Source organism: Varroa destructor, unplaced genomic scaffold (assembly GCF_002443255.2).
Source record: "Varroa destructor unplaced genomic scaffold, Vdes_3.0 BEIS01000004.1, whole genome shotgun sequence".
NCBI lineage: Eukaryota > Metazoa > Arthropoda > Arachnida > Mesostigmata > Varroidae > Varroa > Varroa destructor.
In genome coordinates, this window is record NW_019211457.1 from 46,088,753 (window position 1) to 46,114,940 (window position 26,188).

Below are 26,188 nucleotides of genomic sequence, written 5' to 3' on the forward strand. Positions count from 1 at the left end.
GTTGTCATTGACATTACAGTGCATAAAATCTATACGGAACAGAGTTAAACAAGATGCAACATACTTGCGTCTACACAGATCAAGTGGGCTAGGCTTACTTAGGGTACACTTAGGGTGAAAGGTGACAGCGCACGCACCTGAAAAGGTCAGGCCTTACTGTTCGTTGGTAACTCCTGTTGTCTGACACCGTTTAGCGAAGATTAGTTGAATATAAATATCCTCAAAACAGATGTTGCAGCAATTTATTATATGCCCGTTGGTTAACATAGAACAAACTCAAGACAGTTGTCTACCTGAGTATGGGTATTATATATAGTATTATATAAAATGCACATAAAAGATTTGGCAAAAGTCGCTACACATATATATTAGTATATAGGATATGTATATAATATATAGATAGAGCACGACGATTTTTAGACTTACTCGACAAACTTCCTCCCTAAAATATATGCAAAAAAAACCGCGTCTTCGACAGGTAAAGCTGCTATAAATGTCGCCATTTAGTGGATGTCATCCAAACAATGGGTGGGCTATGCTATCATTGTTAAGAAGCTTGTCTATTTTAGAGTATTAGAGTATATGTTTTATTTATCATTAAAAACATAACACAATATTCTTTCAAAAATATAAAACGCTATTTATTATTCATTTTCGGTGATAGTTGTCAAATGTGTCGTATATACAAGTCAATAAGTCAATAAGCCAAAATCAAACTGAGTGTATGAAAATCATTAAAGTATTTCGCGTCATATGGGTTATATGAGTTTTGTTAAGTCTATAAAACTAATTTGAGGTATCGCGGTTGTCTTAAAGACGGTACCAGGGGGCAACGAGCATAATATTCAGCGTAATTTCTCCAGCATATGTAGTACCTAAATGTATTTTCAGACTCATGAAAGCCCAATTGCCTGAGGAGGTTATGGAGGAACGCATATACGACAAAGCGGGTGACGCCATGTGAGTCTACAGCCAGTTCGTGTTATTCCAGTTGTTATTCCTCATTGCACCTTAAGCAAGGAACCTCCATTTAAAGACGGAAATATAGATTTAAATTAAAAACAATTTACAAATAACTGAAACAAGTAATGATATGTCTATTGAGAGTAATACCTTGCCTCAAGTGTTCTTAAAAAAAAGCAATACGTTTAGTGACCCTTCAGAGAATATCAGACGTTCAGTTGCAATTTCAATGATGGTTTGAATATGCTCTGTTGAAAGAAGAAAGATAATGTAATTTTTTACTAAATAGTGTTATGAACTATGTTTTCTGCGTTATTTTTTTTATTTATAATACTGCGTTATGACATTATTTTTTTAATTTACATGAACAGGTTACACAAATCATGGCACGCGCTACCTTGCATTTCCGCAATCTTTAATTGGCTTATTTTGTAGTAATTGGCCGGCGAATTGTAGCAGATGGCCTGCCATCTGCTACAGTTCGTCGGCAACTTTTTCTTCCTTCCACGCTACCCCCAATCACTCCCTTTACCATCTCCGTCTAGCTTACAGGAGCATCTTTCATTCTGTGGTACGATAAGATAAATGAATTGATACGTTTGCGTACGTAAGTATCGGCTGAAATCGTAGTAAAAAAATTGCTTCGCTGCCGGCCACTTGCGCCTGCCCGTCTGAGTTGTGCGGAGGTTATTGAAAAAAAATTTTCTTAAAAAATGAAGAAACCGCACAGTACAGCTACGTGACGTAGACAGCACACCGAGGCGAGAGTTCGCCGTATCAATATTACAGTTAGAGCCGGCAAATCGGTGGCATTCAGCGTCAAGCCTGAGTCAGCGCTTGCTTTGTCTTTTCTCGCTTTTTGTGCTCGGGTTCGTTCAGGCTGGACGCACTACTGCTGGCGCTGAGCCAACAGAAGCGACAAAAGAGTTGTTCTGAATGAGGCCCGGATGCGAAAAGTGCCTTTTCGACGACGTCGGTCACTCGGATTAGGCGATGTTGGCGCATTAACTTCGTTGGGTTTTTGGCCGGTCCGTAATGATTCTGTGCAGTGCTGTTGCGTCGTCCGTGCATAAAAACGAATGACAATAGTGCAATGAAAATAATACCATATTTCCATCAAGAAGAGGGAAAAACTGGCGTGGGACCTCTGAATTCAGGCGTTCTGTCAGTTTACGTACAAGCAGTGCAAGATGTGTGCTCGTACAATACATGGTATCAGCTTTTATTATATCGGTTCGGTTACTCTCGTCGGGACATTCAAGAATGATTATCAATATCTTCGGAAACCTGGGAGATACGAGCAAACGAAACGCTATGCTGCTGCACTAGTTCTACTTTACTAATTAAATCACTTGGTCTATTGAAATTTCGTTTATTTTCAGTAAGTTCAAATATTCGGCATGATCATTTAGATACTTATGGCAAAATTCGAATTTTGTACGACGTTTAATAATTTCTTTCGAACGTTGCCGGAGATTTCATCGTTCGGATTTAACTGTACAAAGGCACACATCTAAATATAGGCAGACACATTTACGGAGAAAATATTAACAGCATACAAACGGATACGCATCCAGCTAACTAAACGAATCAACCTGTCATTGGATCTCTCGTACGAAACGTACTTGAAGTAGTTTTCCACAGTTTCTTTTCCCGCCTAAAACAACAATCAGGTTAAAGGTATAAGAGGAAGGCACAACATGCAATAAATAGCTGGGAGGGAGTCGTCTACATTAAAAGTATCGTTAGAGTACTGCACTTGCTATGATCCTACTATAACATCAGGCCACTATGTAAACTGTACACGCCCTTTTCGCAGCACAGTAACTGTATTGCCCGCCGTCAACTACGGCGATCATGGCAAAGTCGAATAGTTTAACAACCCAAACAAAACTAGCGTCTCTATTTGCAGCACTAATCATAACATTAGAAAGCGCGTTATCCGATAGCAGACGCAATTCATCTGTTTCGCATCTGGTAGTTGTCTGGGTTTTTGAAAGATCGATTCTACTGTTGCGGCATATGGATAGGTATTCGAAACCAAAGCACGCGGTGTGTATCGCGTCCACATAGACCTCTTAACCATTCCCTAGATTTTCTACTTGTCCAGAAACCGTATTAAATAGAAATACCATATGATATCCGTCAGCATCGTGATCATCCCGACATAATCGGCGTATAGGCAGAAGGGTATTTAGTGAAAGCAGTAACATTAATGATGCTTGCTCCATCGGCAATATGATTTTCATAAGCGATACTGTAACCGGCGTGACCCCAGTCTACTCATTTACCTGTTTCCTAAAAATAGATAAAAGTTTTTTGGACGACGCTTCGATGTTGTCTTACATAGCGTGGCAGCGTTTTAACACGATGGTGGACACAGCAAGGCCGACAGTCATACGATAACAAACAGACGCCGTTATACGTCGTGCCGTCACCGAAGACCACGGGAGTTTCGAATTGGTCAACACACAAAAATCAGTCGGTAAAAAGTGAAATTGACCATGGCAGACCGCGATAGCGTCAAGGTAGTGTCCTGTTTGGGTACAAGCTATGTTTGTCCTTTACTAGCTGGGTTTCAGTCTTGCGTATATACCTAGGGCAACCTATTACATACTATTAGGCATCGTTTACAAATCACATTTATCATATAGTGTGCTTCTATCCTTGTAACTGCTGAGCTGACGATTGGAACAAAAAAGCTAAAAAAAAAGTTTTTTTCCTCAGTTTCACCATTTTTAGCTATTCCAGAGTATATGTCCCAGCTGATATCCAAGCAATTCAAATACAAACGCTATAGCCGTCTTGAAACTTGCTCTTTCGGTTACTCGCAAGTCTGAAGTTTATTTCGTCATTTTACTTACGTAATGCGGTGTCGAACCACCAAAAGATCAATAATAACTAATAAATTAATGATGTCTAACTAACTGTCAAACACCGATATTACCACCATCGTAGAGGTGTATTTTTCCTTTCTGTTACAGTTTTCGTATTTGTCTATGCAATTACTCGCTCCACTTAACGATAGACGAGTCTACTTCCCTATCTCAACATGACTGGTATTCGAAAGGCGACACGGATCGGGTAGTTCATGGGCACTTGCTTGAATGCCATGATCACCATTAACTAAGAAGCTTGCAGCCATTCTGATTCGAATCTCCCCGTTTGCAGAAACGGTTATAAGAAATTTAAGATTTAACACACAAAATCATTAAGGTAAACGATGAATGTTTATTAAGTTGTATAACTAGCGTTTGATGGGTCTGCTGGAGAAATGCCAAATGAGTCCGGTAACGCCTCATCCCGCTGAGACTTACTTATGCTATAATTAAAAAAATTATTTCGAAAACCTCTACATAATGAAAAATTACTGAGAGTACCAAAAAAACATACATATTTAAAAAGAAATATGTCAGTTAATTAATAGCTCGTTTCATTAAGGCTTTCGACGTAACCTTTCAAGTCAATGCAATGAATTATTACGTGACGACATTTTGACAAGCATGACAATGCCTACCAGAAGGCCGTGGCTTTTCGACAGGCTGAAAATTGGCGTACCTTTTACTGACAGAAAAGTCGGGAATTAATATGACGCCAGGATAATCTTATATCCTTAATCTTTATTTTCCTTCATCTACAATGGTTCAACTTAGTTAAAAACAAAGGATGATTTCACATAAGTTCAAAGTAGACAGTGAAGGGCGTTCATGACAGAAACCTGTTTTCCCAGGATGTTACAGCATGCGGTAACTTGTTTCTTATTTTTCAACATTTAATTATGTGTGAAATTCAACTAGTGGCCAACGAGTCGCTCTTTCCTTAATTAAGCAATATATGACACGGATAATTCGATTCTTTCTGTTGAAAAACATACCAAATTTATACAAATACAGGAAAAGCAGATCATATATCAGATCCGTAAAATATATGACTAGGGGTTAAATAATTCGTGTTAGATGGAAGCTTAGCAAAGCATGTCTCCTCTTAATAAGGCAAGTAAAAAAAATACCTTTCTTGAAACAATAGCTATCTGCTAAGGCGCAAAAAGGCAGTACGGCTTTAACTGCATCCCCTGTAGAAACTAATTCCCTAATTTTGAAATATTTCTTTGCATTGTCATCTATTCATGTATTTCAGGTTTTCATGTATTATTTTGTCCGGATTCGATTCAAGCTCAATTGATAAAAAGCGATATCGCATTATTACAACGATCCTCGAATAAGGTATATACTTGCTGAAATTGCTAAATTGTCCCACTGAAAAATACACAAGTATCACTTTAAACCGAAACAAAAGATAATTTTTTTCTAATATAATAAGTTATATTAATTAACTGGATTTACCAACCGGGCTCCAAGTCGCGCTCGTTTTGTTATTACTTATCGAACCGGTTTTATAGCTCGCCTATAGATTAACAGTTATCCTGTTGGAAATTTCGCGCGCGTTACAAAAACCTATTCCGTAGATTTACTAGTTCCACTACAGGATTAAAATAATAATTCGAACAGCTGCCCATAGTACTAGTTAGGCTGTGGCTGACTAATATCGTTTTTAAATATTGAATTTTGCTACAGCTAACAAAAACTTTACTCGAGACCTCATTGCAGGAATTTTAGCTGCTACTAATAGTTCTTCAGCAGTTACTCGAAGATTTTCCTTCGAGTAATCTCGTCCGTTATGTTAATTCTCTGCTCCGCCAATTCTGCATCCAGTCTAAACTGAATTCGAACTTAAGCGTCGACATCTTCAACTGCAGTTATCTCTTTTTTAGAAATGCTACTGCGTTACATTGATTCGATTTCTTTATCATGCAACTTTGTTCTTTCCCTGTCTGGAAATCTCCCTATTTCGTTCAAGTTAGCGCATTATTGCACCCGAATCTCCCTGTTCTCCTACTGTGTATCTCTTACTTTCCTAAGGTACCACCGACTTTGAATTATACTTTATTATATAAAGTCAAGTAAATGAAACTCATTGTACGAAGCTAGGGTATTACCTTAACCGATTCGCTTGACTGATTCGCTAGGACACATGGCCTAATACTAAAACTGTAACTAATGCGCCAGTCTTGTCGGTTGCGATTATGTCTTTACGCTGTTGCAGTTGTTCCACTATCCCGATGTAACGTTCGACTGATTCCGATAGCTTGCAACATTCATGTTGTTATCGTGTTTTTAGTCGATTCCTGTCTCGATTTACGCAACAAATTTTTTCATTAATTTCTAGCTGTTTTCATTAAAAGTTACCACCTTACTTACCAGTAGGAGAAATTCAACACTTTGTTTATTCCTATTTTATAGACTCCCAGAAACTGCTACCTACTTCTTAGGCAATAATGAAAACCGTCACAACATCTTAGACGTATTTACATTAACATACAAATTCGATGTCCGCATAGAAACATATTGCGACGACACATATGTCCGCTGCGAGTAAAAACGTTATGGGACGTATGCCTACGTACGATTACCACTGACCCACACAGCATCTGTTTTTGCTGCTGTTGATAGTTGGCGAGCGATGTTCGTCAGTTAGAAATGTTTTCTTTTGTCCGCCCTCCATGCCAATTGAATATTCATCACGATGGATAACGCAACGGTGAAATGGCTGACTGAACGGATCTTGAGCGTAAAAGGTTGTTTTTTGTTGAGACTGCCGCTGTTCTTTCCTGTAATAACATAAACAGCAATAACAGAATGCTACAAAGTAGCAGCCGCGTACGTCTGCCTAATAATCGAACATGTCACCCTGACTAACAGCTTGATACGGCCGTCGATGCACCCCAGCTTCGTTTCTACGGTTGCACGTTGGCGCTACAAGAACGTAACCCGGCTGTGTATGTGAACGTAAGGTTCGTATCATTCGTTTAATTCCCCATTAGCTTTTCGTTTAGAGGTTGGGCACAATATGACGAGACTGCAACAGCTTTAACAGTAGTAGCAGTTCCCTGTATGAATGGGCAAACAACGTAAACGAGTAGGATAGTACCTGTTATTGATTCCACCGGGGATGGATTGAGTGGGTGGTTCATGTAAGTTCACTGCAGCACCGAATATCCAGAGAGTGAAGTGATTCATAGCTAAAATAGCGATTATTTTCGATAGATAGCACAGTGTGCCTATAAGGCTAGGCAGTGTAATGTGATGGTGCCAGCTAATAGATTCCTGTTTTGGCCGTTGCGTCTGCTGCTTACGTTGTCGAAATAGCGTTTAATCAGCCCTTTCAGTAAGCGCTCTTGGTATGTTTTAACTTGGCGTGCACGGCATGACACGACATGGCAAGAACAGCGAATGGGCAAACAAACTGCCGCTAGGTGAGTTAGACTATTTCTATCTATCCATCTGGATGTACATGTGTATGACTGTATGCGAAAGTCGATATCCGGCTCCTTTTCAGCTAGCCCTCAACTTCCTTTACATTTATTTTAATTCGTGCCGATGTAACGGAGCATCCTAATGTTAACAAGGAAATCCACTGCTCATTTATGCCATACACCCCGCGACAAGTCAAAGTCAACAAATGCACAACAGCTTTTGCGTTCGCTGTGATCATTGTGTGTGTACACTAGAACAGATAATGTAAAAGATGAACAGTAAATTATCTAGGTGCACACTGATTCGGCCATTGCTGAACGCGTACCATTTTCGCCCGCACGTCATCGGATAAGGAACCCAACGCGCTGCTCGCTCATTATAAAAGCGTCACTTTTGATTGCGCTTGCCGGCAAGAGGGCGACATTAATGCTGGCTTATACTGTATCTGTATTTCGTTTAATCGAATTATTTATCTTTAATTTTATAAAGCCGTACTTTTCCTTAAGCACTCATTTGGCATAAAAGGATCGGGGTCAAGTCGATCACTTCGAAAGCAGTGTATTATCGAGTGTATGGAAGAGCCTGTTTCGTCCCGTGCCTCTCATTTTGTCAAAAAACTAATTAAGGAGTCAGCGCGAAAATAAGACGTCGAACTGTCATATATCCACTGTCAACAAAGTTAAAAATATTGTGCCCTGTCCAATTCCACTTGCAAGTATATTAGCATAAAGCTGTCAACCGATCATCTTCAAATCCTACCAGGAGTCAGCTTCGTGAAGTAGAAGTTTACAACGATTCTCCATCGTGAAGCGTTATCCTTGCCAACTGTGTAATCTAAAATATAGTTTCTAAATATTCAGAGAGAGGATGTTGAAGAGCATCGTCTAGCAAGAAAGATATGCCAGGTATGAGAAGAACAAAGGTACGAGGTTATTGATTAATAACTATACTTAAAAGATAATCATGTGAGAACAAGGATATTAGGCGTAGTGCAGAGCGCAAGCAAAACTTAATACGATTCGTATAGCATTGTGTGTTAAGCTGTATGAAGATAACATTCGATTACATTGAAAAGAAGTCCTTTTACTTCGGCGATATCCATGTTAGTTAGATGGATAGCGTTATAAACATATCATGATGTTAACAACTGAATAGCTATTTTTTTTTAAAATTTTTTTCTTATTAGAGAGAATTAATTTGTCAGTCAATTAGTTGATCTATAAGCCTTCAGAGTGGCGTTAACTGTATTTATTATTATAGCTCGACGTAATGCAAATATATCGCGGTAAGAATAGTAAATCCAATTATCTCTAAGGAAGGTGTCACATAATAACTAGAGCAGGAAGGTGTTTAACTGTTTTCTAGCGCATATATAAGGATTTCGTCAAAGGCTTGGTCCGTTAACCGCCTTCGTAGACCTTGTAGCATTTGTAAGATATGCGCACGAACGAAATTTAGATGGTTGGCCTAGAAGTCTGTTTTTACCAGGGTTAAAATATACTTACAGAAAATGTTGCTAATTAACACACACGGTATAATGACGTGGTCTAAAAAGACGCCTAATGGTAGACACTACGATTATCTCCTATATGTAGCAAAGTCCATTTATTAACCAAGCAACCATATCACTAGTTTAATGACAAATGTCTGCGCAAATACAAGTAACTTGATTACGTAGCTTTGACTGCTGCTACCTATGGAGCTGTACTATATATAAATCTGGTATTAACATGCCAACACTTCGTCCATTATTAGCTAGAATAGATAAATTCACTCAAGTGCGACGATTCTCTGAACGCTCGTCGCGGTATACATAACAGAAACAAAAAAAAACTGTAGAAAATATCGTATAAGTATATGGTACCACAACAACACAATCCACAATGCTATCCAAATTAAAGGGAAACACTCGAATACGTTATTAGTAGGTACCTATTCTTCGATACTATTTTAGATGTTGCTTCTCTAGCTTTACACGCATAAGCTGGCAGTCTGGCAACGTTAACAGCTGTTAAGTTATAATATATATAAAAATGAAATATATATATTAAACATCTGAAATTACATATATATATGTATACATACATACATATATATATATATAGGTCCGTTGCTGTCGTCGTATACTAAAGGCGCTCGAGGTCGAGGACGATTATAAGGAAAGCAGCTATTCGTAAGCAGCAGCAGCAGCAAGAAAAACTACCGAGGAATGAATGACCAACACAAATCCTCACAATGGATTTACCAACTCGGCGATTAAACTTACCAAGTACGATTTTGCACTGTAACTATTTCCTTTCACATACCCCCTTTTACATTTACATGAACATCTATCGCTGTAGTTCATCTAAGTCGATGGAATCAGGGATGTGTCACGCTACAGATTTAAATCTACGTGTGATCCGAGTGACACTTTGTATTTTTATTCCATAGTTTATATCATAGGTCGATGGCTCGATTAAATCTATACGTGGTTTACGCCAACAGCGAATCAACTCGTCTGGCGAACAGCTGGTAGGACGCCAGCATACTTATTGCAGCTATACTTCATTTATAATGTAATATGGAGATAGCTATGCACATAATGGTAGTGTACACGTAATAGACAAACAACAAAACAAGCAGACAACAAACAACAAAGAGCGACCCGCAAAGCCAAAGGCCATAGGACTTCACAACGCCCACTGTTGACGCCATCACCGCGAATCCGACTGGCGTGTCCACGTCAGCCCGTGCAACAGTAGAAGCAGGCCCAACGGCAGCATGGACTCTGTCACTCATTCAGCTTAACGACCATGATGACCGATCCCTCGCCCGTTCAGTGTCATCTCATCCTGTTGCTTTTGACTGCTGTCGCGCACGTCTAGTGCTTTCAATTCAAGGCTGTTTACGGCTTAAAGCTAGTCACTCTCCGTGAATCGTCTGGTTCGTTGTCGTTGTCGTGCTCGTGTTAACATATCTAATTTCTATAAAATGACGGTGATGGCGACAGCTTCGTCGCCGACGCTCTAGCGGCCATGCTTATGATCTCTGCGGTGGTATTGTGACAACGGCAGTAACTGATGATTGTCGTTCCTGCTGAACAGAACCATGTCTAGATGGCTAATGATGATGCAAGTGATGTACCTATTGCCGATAATGTTGGTGCCTGCCTACTTATACTGCTTGTAGTGGTTATCGCTGCTGAGTGGGGTCGCGCCTGTACTACTGTCGCTACTATTGCTCATGGGACAGAAGAAGCGTCCGCTCGTCCGTCTGACCGCCGTATAGTGACCATTTGACAATGACGACAGTGGTCCTAGGTCAATGGCTGCCGCCATGGCTGGATGCCGACTTGCCCTTATGACGAACCAATAACTATCGCGGATGGGTGCAGCAAGAAAACGTACGGGCGGATGGACAAATTGTCAGAGCTCCAACACGAAGCGCTATTGTTGGCCAGCAGTATGGCTCTGTAACAGTACAAGTTGCTGGGACGTCGACGACGTTGTTCTGAGGTGTTTCAGTGTTTCGCCTCAGGCGTTGCCTCGAAGAGCTGTCTCTTCCGTTTGGATAATATATAGAACTGTCGTCTAGGTGGAACTGCCACCGACAATGATACAAGTAATGGAAATGGAAACTGATATTCCAGCTGTAAATGTTTATGTCTGTGTATGCGCATGTCTACCTCTGTACAAACGGACATACGAACTAAGCGAATATGCACTTGTCAATACTCTCTATGTTATGTTTTGTCCTTTAGGGCACATAGATGCACAATCGAAAACGCAATATGCCATTTTGACGATGTTTGGTAATACCAACCGCAGTAACAACTCGATATATTTATCGAAAATACACTTCTGTGTCTTCTGTACTTCACCGACTGCGTATGGGCATACTTTACAGTCATTTTGTGTTTCAACGTCGTTCGCCTCACCCACGTGGGTTTGTCGTCTGTGGTTGCCCGCAAACATCGCTTAAATCAGCCCTCAAGTCTCCTAGCACCCAATAACGGTCTGCCTTAACTTGGAAAGTTTGCATTTAGCCAGCTAAACAGTCTAGCATACTTCTCCGCGATTTTTTTCCGCTTACGAGTCTCCGGGATTTTGCATTGGATATTGTGTGGTCAGGCTATAATAATAAATATATGTGTTTTGCTGTCGTGTTGTATGCCCCAGCAAACTCGCAAGTAACCGGATTTTTCGTTACTTTTCAATGTTTGCCACACTCTAACTAACGATACCTGCATTTCTAATGAATTAGATTTAGATCTCTCTGAAAGCTCTTATAGTGAAAATAATAGACAATTATTTGAGCGTCAAAAGAGGATTAAGTTGTAATAGGATTCCATATTGAGTAAAACTGTGAACGTATAAAAACTATGTTTATGTTATTATTTAATCGTAGAAAAAAGTATAATCTTTACAATTATGGTCGTTATTTATACGAGGCCATCATCCTCAGCTTGACCTCTCCCTCAACGATAGGAAAGCCAATTTCATCCCAGCTACCTTGCTATTATTAACTAGGAGCACTGATTCAACGCAGTAAGACAATGATATTATCGCTTTGAAATAATCTTGAATCGAAGGCAAACCAGTCGTTTCCATAAAATACACATCGTTTTCACTTTTTGTCACTCGTCGTTTGTTTGCTCGTCGATGCGGCCCGCTGACTTAGAGATTTTTCTCGTTCCGGATAGCTTGGAGACAATAGACTGTAGCCGAAAGTGTACGGTAAACGTTCCTGGCTTATCTGTAATAATCGTGGCACCTCGTCGTCCTATGTAAAAGATGAAAGGACACACGTGTGCACGGACACGCAAACATCTATTTAGCTCTCCTGGCCGTGTGAAGACGGGGTAATCGACCGGGACGCGTCGAATGATGATATATCCATGAGATTGTTGCCCGAATTGTTTGTTAAGCCATAGCTACGGTGAAGATAAAAGCATGCCTCGACTTGCGATTATAAGTCGACTGAATTCGTGTGAGAATATTGTAGCGCAGCTCCGCACATTTTCTTTTATCTGCCTGGTAAGATGCAAACTTCGATATATCGGTAACACCTCCTTCTAAGATACGTGCACCTATTCCTTATTTTAGTAATTGTAATGGTGCATGAAGGGCTATGTACTTCAACTAACCCGCAACGAAGTGAAGCATAACATGACGTTAGGGAAAGGGTTATTATCAATATTATCGTCGTTATTGAAACGGAAAAGAACCAGGCTCCGGTGCTAGAAACGAAAGTCAATGTCGTTACTTCAAATGGAGTATTTTTTAAATCCAAACCAGTCATAGACTATTATTACATTTACTCAAATATATAACAACACTGTCTGGTGTCAAACGATCGAAAGACAGATTATAGATACTATATCTGGAATCAACCGCGAAAAAAATCAAAGCAACGCGTTGAGGCGATTTTGGAAGTTCGTCCCAACTCACCGCGACCCAGTTAAGCGACACTGCCCAGTTCAAGACCAAAACGAAAATAGGATATTTGTTTTTCTTTCATTTTTTCCAAATGGACTTTCCGCTTTTGTCTACGAAGCTTCAATTTAGGATGTGCCTCTCATTTCAGTCACTCGTTTGTTTTCTGGCCACGAAGTCACCAAGTTAGTAGAGTAGGAAATCTGAAGCTGTTCTCAACTCAAAAGCTCAAGAACTTTTTTCATATAGAATAGGCAGCTTCAATAAATCTAGCTTTTTTTTTCTTTAAGATCGAACTGATCGCTCCTGGAACATATGCGATAATAGAAATAAATTCTATGAATAGCTAAACATAGACCTGCATATGTATCTCTAATGATTACGTCGCTAAGAACATACTACTGACTTTTCATTTTTTTGCAAAAAAAAAGGCTGTCCTCTACCAGAATGAGCATCAAATTAATTTATCGTGTATTCGCCGTCACCGTCTATAATTTTGTCCTATTTCTCAACTAATTCATTTACTACGAAATGCTGAAGTGTGATTGTAAAAAAAAAACTCGTTCAGGAAGTTTTTGAGGCCTTTTTCGGTGGTATATGTACCGTAAACGGCTTGACTTATCAGTTATTGGAAAAAGTGCTGTTCCGTCAGCGCGAGGTCTAGGGAATGTATGTAACGCCCTACTTACAAATGCACCCGTAAATGCACGTGTTCGTTTATTAACAAGTATTTCTGTTTAGAACCTTTAACAGGAAACACAGTGTTCTAATAACTATTGTCATCAATTGGATATAGATAAAAATACGCAATGAAGCACCACTCGAGATCTGTTATTAGATCAGGCACATGTAATTATATCGAAGCTAAAAAGGTCGGCCTTCCAGTTCAATTCGCTTTCGTGCCAATGACATTCCCAGTTTAATTCGGCTACTATCTGTCGTCAAAGGGACATGCTTCTATGCTAAATAAACCCAATGTCAGGAAATCCGTGACGGTTTGGGTGTCATCATTATGGATCTGCGCTATATATATATTTCAAGTGACCTTTTTCAAATTGCCAAGGGACTTTGCCCCACCCTATATATAATGCGAAAGAATAGAAGTAGAAGGTCACAGCGATAACGGGCAAGTAATGTTTTATAATGATAATGCACCTTTTATCTCGTAAGATCACTTGGGAGAGTGGGCTTTATAAAAACTATAACTTCTTTTGCCGAACTGTAACCTACTCTGGAGTTCACAGTTCTAACGGAGTGTAACTCTCTCTCTCTCTCTCTCTGGAGTGTAACACAGATCTAACGAATGTCAACTGAATCTCATCAGCTATAGTATGTTCAATATGGTTAGCTGTGGACAGTCCTCGCATAGATATTACAGCATATCGTTGACAGATTTAAAATTCATCTATGCAAGGGTAATGCGGGTCTAAGAAGCGTAGCGCAGCAGCACTATCAATTCTGTTGATCTGACGATGTTGTAAGCTTTGATTCCGAAACAATACTTAAGTGAGCAATATAAGATGGCCTAAAAAGTTCGCAGCGTCTCTGCTTGAATATGTAATAATTTCGAATGACTTCAGCCGAGGGGAAGGAGCTAATGTTCGTTCGATTTGTATGGGGCCGTATTTCCTTGCTTCGACTTTTGTGCACGAACAAAAACGTATATATCCTACTCTATCTGATCTGTTTCAATACTGCTTTTTGCTTTATGTTTTCTTTTGTCGAAGAGACACACAAATAGGGAGTGTAAGGCATCGAGGGTAACTAGTGAGACATGTGATATATATATACATTTCTCTCCTATATGCTGATCGTCAACGCGCTGTCATCATAGAATGAAAGCGCCGTTTATTACCTATCGAACGATTTAATTATTCTAGAAGGCAAATGAAGCTAAGCATATCGACAGGAACAAAGGATAAATTTACGCTCGAAGACTTCCTTTGACGTCGTACCGTGTTTGTCTACGCTCAGTGATCGTTCGTGGCAGAGCTACATCCGGTCAGAAATGATGGATTTGCCATACAGAAGAGCTCTTCCATAAAACGACGCCTTGAGTAGGAGCTAAAGAAAGTTGCACCAGGAGATTCAGACCAGATTGTCTACAACAGAATCTGTTGTTTCTAATAACAAAGTATTACTATTATTATAGTGAATAAACGTGTGTATTCGGTCGTAGTAGGGCAAGTCAAATTTTCCAATGTATATGTTTTGCTTAACATTTTCTATGTGGCCTACAAGCTGTATAACAATCAACATACGATGTGCTGTATATCAGTCAATTTCGAAAAAACGTTTGCGCATGTCCCTGCCGTTGAACGTATTCTATCGTACCTACCTCTCAACTGACGTTATCGATAAAGCACTGGTGGTGAGTTAAAATTCAAACGTGGCTAACGTAAGCCCATTTCCATTTCAGAGGACCGCATGATACTAGCAGGAAGAAGCAAAAACGATAGCACTGAAAGTGACCTCCATCTAAGAGACCCTCCATGACTAAAAGAACAAAGTGAACGCGGTCACCAGCTGAATTGGTATTAGAGGACAAACACCTATTGCTATAAAAGAGGAAAGAGTTGAGATGATACCTGTGGTCCCCATTCATATTGGAGATACGTATGTGTGTTATGGGTCCTGCTACGTTATTTTTATTCCAAATGAGTAGCTCGTATCCTTGTAAAGTGCCACGAAGATTCACTTTTCGGATTTACAACCAGTTTACGTATGTGTTACATTTCGTTATCACGTTTGTGAGCTTAAAAACAATCGATGAATACGATCTCATAAATTTCAAACGTTTGTTTTACTGGAAATCGGCTCTCAATATTGAATAAACTTAACCGACTTACTAAGTTACGTATTGTAATTTGAAATATATGTTGAGTAAATATAGATATCTTATATCCTACCTTAACTCCGCGAGGCTCTGCACGTTTACTTAACGAATTAAGGTCAATGCCGAGATTGATACGCTATAAGCTGTCGATATTTACAGAGAAATATGGAACGACTGATCAATCCCAGTTCGAACGTCTCGACTCGAATTTTTATATTGTTTCGAGGTCACCGCTGAATCAGCTTGATTCAGATTTGATAGACGCGTCACGTTGCCGCTATCAACCGGGGGCAACACCTGTATTTTAGGTTTATTATTACGTTGTGTGTTTGATAGATTTGGGAATCACTGAGAGTACACTGTTCTCGCTAGATGGCAGCCTTGGTAGAGCTGTTCACCAAAGCGTGCTGGTCAGTGTCGAACGACCACAGACGCTTACGGTTCGACGTAACTGTCGCACGTCATTGAACGCAAGGCAAATATCGGTAACACAATCGCCATCAGACAATGCGTCGGGAAAATTAAATATGCAAAGATAAACTACATATACCACTTAACTTGCCCTACTTTTAATGAATCCTATTAGCTAGCCAATAAAAATACTCTATACAGCGATTCAAAACATTTGGTTGGGTCACATAGATCATTAAAAAATTAGTATATGAAGTTGGGCTTCCGTTTAAGATAACGGCAAAATACTGCTATTGATGTGACCCGTAAACATGGATGGACTTGGTAACGCTGCGAGTATGTAATAGTACATAATGAGCTTGTGGATATTTGCGTAAAAATGGTGTGGTTACGCGGCGGAATGGCGTATTGACAAACATACAGGGTAGCTGTTAGCATTGAATCGTAGAGATATTACACGAAACGTAAGGTGCTTAGACAGTAAAAACAAATAAGTGTTGATATATGATTTAAGGTCATTCTCTTAACCCACTGTACTAGTGTGGGTCGTCGTCGTAGAAGCTTACAGATTATATCGTTGTTTAGATAAAAGAAGAAACAATGGTGAGTTACGGTACAGCACAACGCAATACTACGCGCGATCGACGCGATGTTAGTACGCAACATTAGGCTGTATTATTCTGCTATAGAACTTGATTTCTGTATAATAAACAATGTACTCCACTGGAATTTTTTATGGTTTCCAAATCTGACAATATCTACGTTGCCATCGTAGAAACAGGCACGATTCACGCACAGGCACTGTGCAGTGTACTACATGCGGCCTATACAGTGTAAAAAACCTATCTGGCATTTAGGATAATACCGTACAGCTCCATTGTAATTTAGCTTGATTTTTTATAATAATATCTAGCGTTCATTTAAATTCGTAACATTACGATATTAAACACCGTTGCCTCGGATGCATTTTGCCCTCGACGGTATCTTCGAACTCATACCTAACTGGTTGGTGGCACTGAGGGCAAGGAAGTATCGATGACGTAGCTCATCGGAGCCCCATGATGGGTCGGAGATCTGCTAGCAGTAACAGATGCACTAGAATGAAACGCGGGCGAGAAAATACAGCTTAAGAGTTGCTTAAGAGTAATATGCTAAATATCTTGTGCTGCTCAAGCCTTTGCTTGAACTGTATTACATTCTGTCTCCTGACTGATATTTTTGTTTGCTCATGCAATTGAAGTGATCTAAAGCCGAAGCTGAGTGTTGCAGTCTTCACTGACGGTGTCAATGTCCGAGTTACATTTTCGGGTGTCTAAATGGGGTCACTATTACGACTTGGTTCGATTGACGCCAGTATAGTTATACACACATGCCGCTATTAACATCTGATACAGTATCGATTCAGCTATAGAGTGATTTCCTAGAAGTCTTAGATAAATCTCTTTCTATAGGATGAAGCCCAGTGAACTGGTTTAAGTGACAGTTCCCTTCTCCGAGTCAAAGGGAACATAACTTGAGGAATGGTTTATAAGGCTATTTATCTGGATAATTCGAGTGTGAGCCTCGTTTTAGAAAAATTTATTTTCATTTTATCATCATCAAAGAACTGAACTGGCTGGGCAGAGTATTATCTTAATTTTTCATTAATTAATCGCATTGTTTAATAACTGATAGGTGTGTCATTCCATCATATCGTGCTGACGTCATGTAATGATCTTCTATAAGGTTAGCATTTACATTGAAAAATGTTAATCTTCTAGAAGCTCCGATCGTGTCGTTCAGTAGCTATCCTCTAAAAGTTATGCCATGTGCATAGGGGTCGTCGGAACGTTTGACATCCTATTCGAGACTGGTTGCATCTAGTGTACTAAACTGACCCCCTGCCTTACACCATTACTAATAGAAACAATATTATATAAGCGAATCAGCTCATAGGAGAAACATACACAGTTGTTTCTAATTCGCCCTATTACAATAGATAGATTATCACATTGAGCCGTATTACGCACGTAGTCCATTACAGAAATAGCTCGCAAACGAAAGATACAATATTGGCTGATTGCAGACATAAATAATCTCAGATTATGGAGGGGTAAATTTGTGAGAGGCTGCCTGTTCTAACCAAAAACAAAGATATAGAATGAAACAGAACAAGCACTTATCGACATGTCGATACCTACGTAACGTCCTGAAAAGTAAACGGCAAGTAGGACCCGCTTCTTCATATATCTTGTATATCCACACCTCAGATCTTGTGGATTATGCCATAAGCTGCTTTTAAATAATGTTTCTTGCCAGCTAGAGGAAAATGTATTGTGCACTCGAACCTACCTATTCTGACCGGCCACTTTAGAGCGATATTGTGAATTTGGCCGTATTTGATGCCATCTCTCTTTTTTTTTCTTTTTATAACTAAGTCTTATAAAGTAATCACGGTCGAAAAACTGCTCTTGTCGATTATCAGCGCAACGAACGAAACGGTTTCGTCAAGGTGGCACGAGCGTGATTTATTAAACCAGAATATTGCTGGTTACGTATACGCATAGTAAGTTTATTATGTCTATATTACGATGTTTATAAAACAAACAGTAACAAGCCTATTTCAAGATGTAAATCTTCTTATTCTGGTTCGATTGAGACTGGTAAGCTTTGCAGCCAATAGGGTTTTAGATGGCGAAAGCCATTGGGATACACTTTATACACTGACAAAACGTATTTCGAGTTCTGAAAAGCAGACTGTAGAGAACCTATAATACGGCATTGCCGCGTGCGAGCCACGCTTTATTTTCCCGCAACGCCATGCAATAGGCCACAAAAACCACTGAAAGTGGTTCATCAAAATTCAATAGCTGTGGCCATAATGCAAGATCTTAGCCTGTATATCGCCGTGGTTCAATGGTAGCAAATCGGATCCCACTTTTCAGTGTGTATTCGTATCGGTTCCGATTACTTTGATCTTTGTCACTTGTGTGTTTCTTGCTGGGTTAGGTTTTAAGCTGATTTTTAGCAGTGTCGTGATAAGTTGGGTTCATTCGTGGAGCTGGATGGATCAATAGCTGCTGATGGAAAGGAACACCCCGAGCACAGTGTCGTATTAGCTTTTCACGTGGAATGCTATGGGGCACTATTACGTGTGTGCGGAATACGAACATAAGAATCATGTTATTTTTTAATCAAAACTCTTTTGCAAGGTCGCTCACGATACCCGACCGGGTTTTGCGCCATGGCTGAACTATACCGATGTCCAGATGGCCATCGGGTGCATTATAGGGATCAACACAGAAGCTCGTGATTTAGCAGGGTCGACATCGACACTTTCTTATGAAGACGGAGGATGCTTTGTGTATGAATGCAATGCATACAACTAAAATCATTACCATTTTTCGCTGACTTAATGGGTACTGTCTCGGCCAGTTGATGATATGAGGAACATCCTCGATTGTAGCTGCAAACCTTTCGTGTAAAACTAACTTATTCGCTTCCGGTGAAATACGATTTATGTTCTTAAGAGAGGCGGCCTTTTCTTTAGTACTACTCTCTCGCAGTTCAAGACATAGGTTTCTCACCGTTCCGAGAATCTACTCGAACAACCACTCATTAGAAGGAATTGCGTTTGTCAATGACAAAAAAAACTTAGGCCTGCTACGTAGAGTTGCGCATTGCGCCTCATAGAAGAAAATAATGACTTATATCATTTACTAATTTTTTTCATAAAGATCATTGATTAACCACAAGACGATGGCCTTCGAAGAGGGCTATCTGTCAGTATAGAACTTCTTGAAGTGTATTACGACAGTGTTTTCGCTCACAATCGCGCTGTAACCCTTCATGTCGTGTACTAGAACTTCTAGTGCGAGGCTAACAGAGCTAACCATCATAATCTTTTTGGGCAAATAACATTACGGAAGATCCACCCCAAAATGACAGCGCAGTGACAGGTTGTCCCTGCTGATCATATCTTTGGGGTCCAAGGTGGTGAAATTTTTTTAAATCGAAGAACCGGTTCCTCGGGAACTACGCGGGCTTCGTACGACTCTATTTTCCATACAATCCTGGCTAAAGGACTAGGCTCGCATTAGCAATAACCAGGTGTTAGCTATGAAAGATAAGTCGATATACTTAAAATATACACAGAAATTCATAACAGCATAGGTATGCTGGAAATCAAAAACGCGTTTGACATCCGTTTGCTCTACGGCGAATTGGATGACGGTACTTTATTCCGAAGGAGTATTCTTGACAGCCGATACATTATTTATACCAGAAGGCTGTGAAAGAAATAGCTGCCTATATTTATTTAGGAATAACGTTCGATAGGTAGACGGAACGAAAAATCACAGTGGATGTAGCTAACGCCGCTGCCGACATCGTAGCTCGATGCTCAGGTCATCCTTGGTGCAATACAAGTCACAAAGTATTTACAATTGATCGACTATCTCATTTTGTCCAAATGGACATACTGCTCCTCTCCAGATACCTTTTCGTTCTTTTTTTCTTCAAAGCTTACAGGCTAGATTGCGACCGTACAAAGTACGTCACGATTAAATCACTCGCTTTTCAGCGGCAGCTTTACTCCAGCACTCAGCAGTGTTATCCTAAATTAGAGCTTATATATATACATATATTTATATATTCGGTTCAACTATATATATATAAAACAAGCCTTTCAGCTTAATGATTGTGCAGGATGGCGACTAGCGATACTGTCAATCATAATTTCGTTTGAAGCCGTAGACATAAACAATAGCATCGACTTATATCCCTTTTTGAATAAAATAAGTCTTACATATTTGACAGATAGCGATGATTACAGCCTGGCCACAGTTTCTTTATTAGATCATGTAACATTAATCAGTTTGCCCATATAACGAAATTATAACTGTACAAAACGCAATTAGAAAATAAAGGCTGGCAAACTGAGTAATTTCATTGTTATTCGTTCTAGACAAGGGTTGGACAAATTTTTTTTTTGGCAAAATTACTTTTGGGTAACTGCTGGACGACACATTGTCATTTCTTCTACCGTAATGGATATCTCGAGAGGTAATCTGCCTTGGTGTCAAATCGTTTGTCCTCTCGACCACCCAGTGTGGGTATGAACAGGTGCAATCTGATAGAGCGTTGTCTAGGCTACCCAACCGCACAAAGTAATTTCTCATTTGCGGTATTATGTTGTTATCTAGCGGCGGTTCTTTGATTCATCATTTTATCGCATTTAAGAAAAACTAAATTGTTATTTAAAAAGCCTGTTTTCAATAAATGAAAAACTGTTATACCTGCAATGGTAACTGGAGTGCGGTTGTCGTCGAGACCCATGCCATTTATGAGGCGAAATTACTAGATCACGGGTATTGCTCATTTGGCAACGTTGAACTAAACGAGGGACAATGTACTGCGTAATAGAAGTCTTAATGGATGTTTATTTCGGCGTTTTTACCCCACAGGGGTAGTTGGTTTACTCTAAGTGCTGATGATTGCAACGGTCTGTGACTGGAACAACAGTAAAAATTGTTGGTCCGCATGCAGAGCGTCTATAATGGAAAGCTGATCAGACTCTCATGCTGCCATCACAATAGCATATGTTGAAAGTAAAATGAAGTACTATGCCACTTGAGGCATACCTTCTTAGCTCAGATGACTGCACCTCGTAAACACAATACAAACGCATCTACTTTTGTTATTATTAAGGGTATATGTTGCATTTCAGATTAAAACCTGTTTAGTTATTCATTTAGATCAGAAAGAAGCTTCTGAATATAGACTACAAACAGACTACACCAACTAATTCTACCATTCGTTCGCTGATTGCTAGATTTTGAGTGTCGAGTTTTTTTTCTCTGCGATGTTGGTGTAAAGGCCATTTCCTAACGCATATTGCTATTTGTCAAAACATATAACCAAGAAAATGAAACGAAAGGAGCATATTCCTCGAAGTAAGTTCCTTAAAGCGACTAAGATAACGTTATCTTTGTCGTATCCTAGTCGTTAGCTTTATGTACCCTAAACATCATCATCAGACTGTTACGTACGAATCTAGTAAACTCTGAAATTGACAAAAATTAATTTACTGTTTAGGCAGGTACGATAATTTTTTTTTATATTCGAGGTGCTTTTACACGTTCATCCTTTTACAGCTTCTGGACAACCGCATTATGTCTATTAGTCAGGTCTTGATATGTAATTTCTCAATCTATGATTTTCGAATAAACTCATGTACTTGCTCACCAGTTGCTCTTTCGAGAGCATGATACGTCCCGTAATCACAGGAACTTAAACCCAGAGAATACGAGAATTGAATCCGACGATGGATGTTCCTTTGCTGAATCAAGGAACTAATTGAAGCATGGTAATGAGGTATGTCTGGTGTTGTCATCAAGTGAGTGACCAGCCTGCGTGCTTCAATTGTCGTTCCAATGATCTGTGAGTTCCTCGAGGAACTCGAGACAGCAGACTGCATTTATAGTTTAATTTTCGGCGAGCATCTCATGGTAGCAATTATTAGCTGCTAGTATTACCATTAACTTACGTCCAAACATACTCGATATTGCCACCAAAATTAATTTTTCTCTAAGACGACGCCATTTTCTCGCCTTGTCTTCCCCGGCCGACAGTGGAAATTAGCATATGCTTCGGGTACGGCAACCGTAAGCTCCAGACAGGTTTTTGCTGATCAAAGTTCCACGAATTGCGCATGACATACAACATACACATTTGCAAGCGGTCTGAGGTCAATTAGCAGGTGATCCATTTTTTACCTGTCTCCATATTTTCAGTATTTGGGTTATAATTCTGTTAACACACAAAACGCCGGTTGTGGCCGAGAAAGTCCTCAGAGGCCAAACTTTCTTTTCCTGGAAAGTCTTGATTACGGCAATACGTTCTTGTCCTTCGGGTCTTGACATTTGGTCATTTTCTCGCTCGTCCTCAATATTTCAGTTTTCGTTCTTGAAACGTCTGCACTATTGACGTCCTATGCTTTTGCTCAAGGCCTTTTTACCTAATGTCTTCACCAATTCTCAATGAGTTTCCGCAGCGCTGTGGTCTTTGTAGAACAAACACTTGACCACTAAGCATTGATTTTCGAGGCTAAAATATTTTTCTTCTGGACTGAATTTCGCCTGGAGTAGACCCAACCGGATTTCACTCATACGTTTACATAAGAAAAATGTATGAAACTTTTCCGATTTATATGTAGCCTTTCTAGGGCACGTCTGGTCTTCGAGCAGATATGTTTCTAAGATCCAAATTTGTTGTGTTCGTCCAGGTATGCTAGCATTGTTTTTATTGCTGCTGACGATCTATCAACAGCATTGCCTGTTTGCCATCTACTTTCGAGTAGCCTGTTGTGCTATCGATAATATTAGTTTCTATCGCTGCTATGCAACTATTGCACCACTGTTTATATTACATGTATATGTCAATATGAAAATCCGCACGTAAACCGGGCTAATTTGGATCATGCCAGCGCGCTATTCGTTTTTAAATTATACAACAAATGATTGACGAAGGGATCGATTCCGTGATGCCTTCGTGTGTCTCTGGGTCATTCGGCACTGCTGCTGCCGACGCACGTGAATGCGTAATGGCAGCTAGCCGAAAGAAAAGAAACTAATCAACGGCTATAATATCATCTAGCAATAGCATTATACCGAATATAAGCCCATCAAGAGCTGTTAAGCGGAGGCAAATCGTCACTGCGCTCGAAGGCTTTTCGTCAGCGTCAGTTCGGGCAACGAGCACGCATCCGCAAACGGAAAGCCGCGAGGAAGCATCGAAAGACAATTATGCAATTACATTACGACTATACATAATCTACTGATATATTAAAATAAAAGCGGATTATTAGATAGGTAGATAAACAGAGAGAGAGAAAGCTGCAGAGCTTTTAAGAATCGGCAGTCGGTATTCTTCGGCCACGCCCGTCGGCGAAGGCCTCTCGTCTAACCCTGGCTCGTATCTGTCTGATATGATGGTTATCCCAGTTCAGTTCTACTGTGGATCATCCATCCACCGTTCCATAACGATGACTCATTTAGGGCTCCAATACGTTTCCTATCACATATATAGCATTCGGTTAACGATTTAGTGAGAGAGAGATACAACTTTGGTGCGCAGGTAGCTATTGTGAGCTGCGATTATGAACATTGCGTTGACAGGCAAATAATACGAGCGACGTTAGAAGTGAGAGATATTTTACAACACGTTTTGTCATATTATGACCAGAACATACAAATCTTAACGATTTCCGGATTATGACACGTCTTTCACAGTTACGGTACAAAGCTGAAACTCAACTCCTCAACTAAACGTCATCTGTGAAAGATGGCGACGTGGAAATCGATGCGTTATTCTGTTAAATCAAATAGATGCTATTTACTTTTTTACAGTCACCAAAGTGTGCAAAATCTATGTAACACAGCGGACCTCCTTAAGGCATCTACGTTCATTTTTGCCATGCTATTCTCATATCAACTAGGTTATTATAGTCATCTGATTTTCTTCGTCGCTACCTTATATACTATGGTATACTTAACTTAGCTTAAATAGAAATGAAGCTAAAATACGTACATTGAATTGGCCACATCCTGCAACATCAGACTGCGCATGGGGCAGACGTAACGATTACTATTATTAAATACAAATCGTTTAACTGGGTTTGAGCCACTGGTTCATCGCTTGTCTCAGCATAAACGTACGCTAGTTGTAGGGGTGCGGAAAGCTCTATTCCAGTAAATTGAACGGTTCCATTCAGTTGATCAGTGACCATGACTGGGATCTCGCAAGATCGGCACGAACTACTACATAAAGCCGATCTCGGACCCAGACTTCACATTTGCAGCTGGGCCGAGAAAATAATTTACCAAGTACCCCTAGAGTTGCAAAGCTAATTTCACCATTTATACCATAAATAAACTTTACAGTTAATCGATTCAAATGCCGCGCTGAAATTTTCCTAGGACGGTGCTACTTATAGATCGTGTCGCTCTCTCGTTCAACTTCAGATGAATACCCCGCAGACATTGAAAAAACCTTTGTTCCAAACTCGACATCGATGCTAAGTTTGCCAGACAACGTTAACTTGGCATCGGTCTGTTTTTAGCTGGAGCCAATCGAGGTGCATCAAGACACGAAATATACTAGAACTCTCTGAGCAGATATGGTCTTATTGTATGAGAATATTTTGGTTGTCAAAGAAAAATGGCTATTTCGAAATTTGTCTGCTCTTATATATACAAATAATTTTTGTTATGTGCAAAACAAGATATACATATAATAATTGATACGTATTCAGAGAAAGATGAATCAATTGTTTAGATGGAACTATTAGTCAGTATCGTTCGTGTTTAATGGATGAGTAAATGTTCCAAGTTTTACAGACCTCTCAGAACGGCACTAGACGATGGCCACATGCGCACTTATAACCGTTTACCGACACACGAACTGGTCAAGTTTCGACGAATCAGGTGTCATTTGTATAACACTTGGGATGATAGGCATAGGGTTGCCAGTATCGGGCGTACATTCTTCCCTCAAAACGTTGGCGGCAATTTTAAAATAGTCTATAAATATAATTCAATAGAGCTATTGTCGGCGCACCAAGTAAAACTACAGTATCTCGGATCATCCTATATCTATAATTAGATGGATATAAATATATCAAATGATTTGTTCTTTACTCAGTTGGTCAGTTCCTGTTCGAGAAAAAGATGGCCGCAGCTCGAGGTGCATTTGAGTTTGTTGGTTTGTCTGATAGCATTTCCTTAGGAGCCGCTACATCGGCTGGCAGTGAAGGGAGTTTACATTCGAGGAGGTGAGATTGGACATGACATTTAGTGATGTGTTGCTTAAACGATGATAAGACCTTGATTAGTGGGTTGCTATTTCTTCGAGAGTTGCGCTAGCCGTTACTAATTGCTAAGCTGCTGGGCAGGTCGTTTCCAAAAGTGACTGAACGGCTAGATGGGCTTATCCTTCCGCTAACATTACCTAGGAAATTTTTCGTTTCGGTAAATTTAAAGAGATTTTTAGATCTCAGTATGACGTTGTAAAAGGTAACGTCTTTTAGGAAGTTTTCTCGCTTCATCGTCGTTGTTATAGGCCAGTCGCGCCCTACACCTGTAACATATACATGTATATAGATAAACCGCTGCTGTCTATTACATGAGCTTTAAATATTCGACAAAAACTTCGTTAAGCGTTCATTTGTTAGTTACCGGCCGGTTTCAGCATCGGTAACTAAAACATTT

General features: G+C 39.8%; 2 long non-coding RNA genes across 13 annotated transcripts in view; one reads left to right on the forward strand and one right to left on the reverse strand.

The window, feature by feature from the left end:
• Positions 1-616: 616 nt before the first annotated feature.
• Positions 617-25,743, reverse strand: LOC147756277 (uncharacterized). Of its 7 annotated transcripts, none has more exons than XR_015326175.1 (5): positions 25,321-25,695; positions 16,892-17,036; positions 6,428-6,631; positions 2,589-6,148; positions 617-2,014 (listed from the first exon to the last, which is right to left on the reverse strand). It is a non-coding gene; the product is annotated as an uncharacterized LOC147756277 (long non-coding RNA). The 7 variants fall into 7 exon arrangements; XR_015326176.1 differs by having other exon boundaries at positions 617-2,250; XR_015326174.1 differs by lacking the exon at positions 617-2,014 and having other exon boundaries at positions 4,547-6,148; positions 15,033-17,036; positions 25,321-25,743.
• LOC147756278 (uncharacterized) overlaps positions 3,354-26,188 on the forward strand; it is a 46,814-nt gene continuing 23,979 nt past the window's right edge. The window contains exons 1-7 of one of the 6 annotated variants that reach the window (XR_015326184.1): positions 3,369-3,491; positions 3,948-6,598; positions 6,723-6,814; positions 7,170-7,276; positions 7,994-8,182; positions 9,383-9,546; positions 15,114-15,546. This is a non-coding gene — a long non-coding RNA (uncharacterized LOC147756278). Of the gene's footprint in view, positions 3,492-3,947; positions 6,815-7,169; positions 7,277-7,993; positions 8,200-9,382; positions 9,547-15,113; positions 15,547-26,188 lie in introns of those variants that run through there. The other 5 variants (XR_015326181.1, XR_015326185.1, XR_015326180.1 and 2 more) reach the window with 5 other exon arrangements.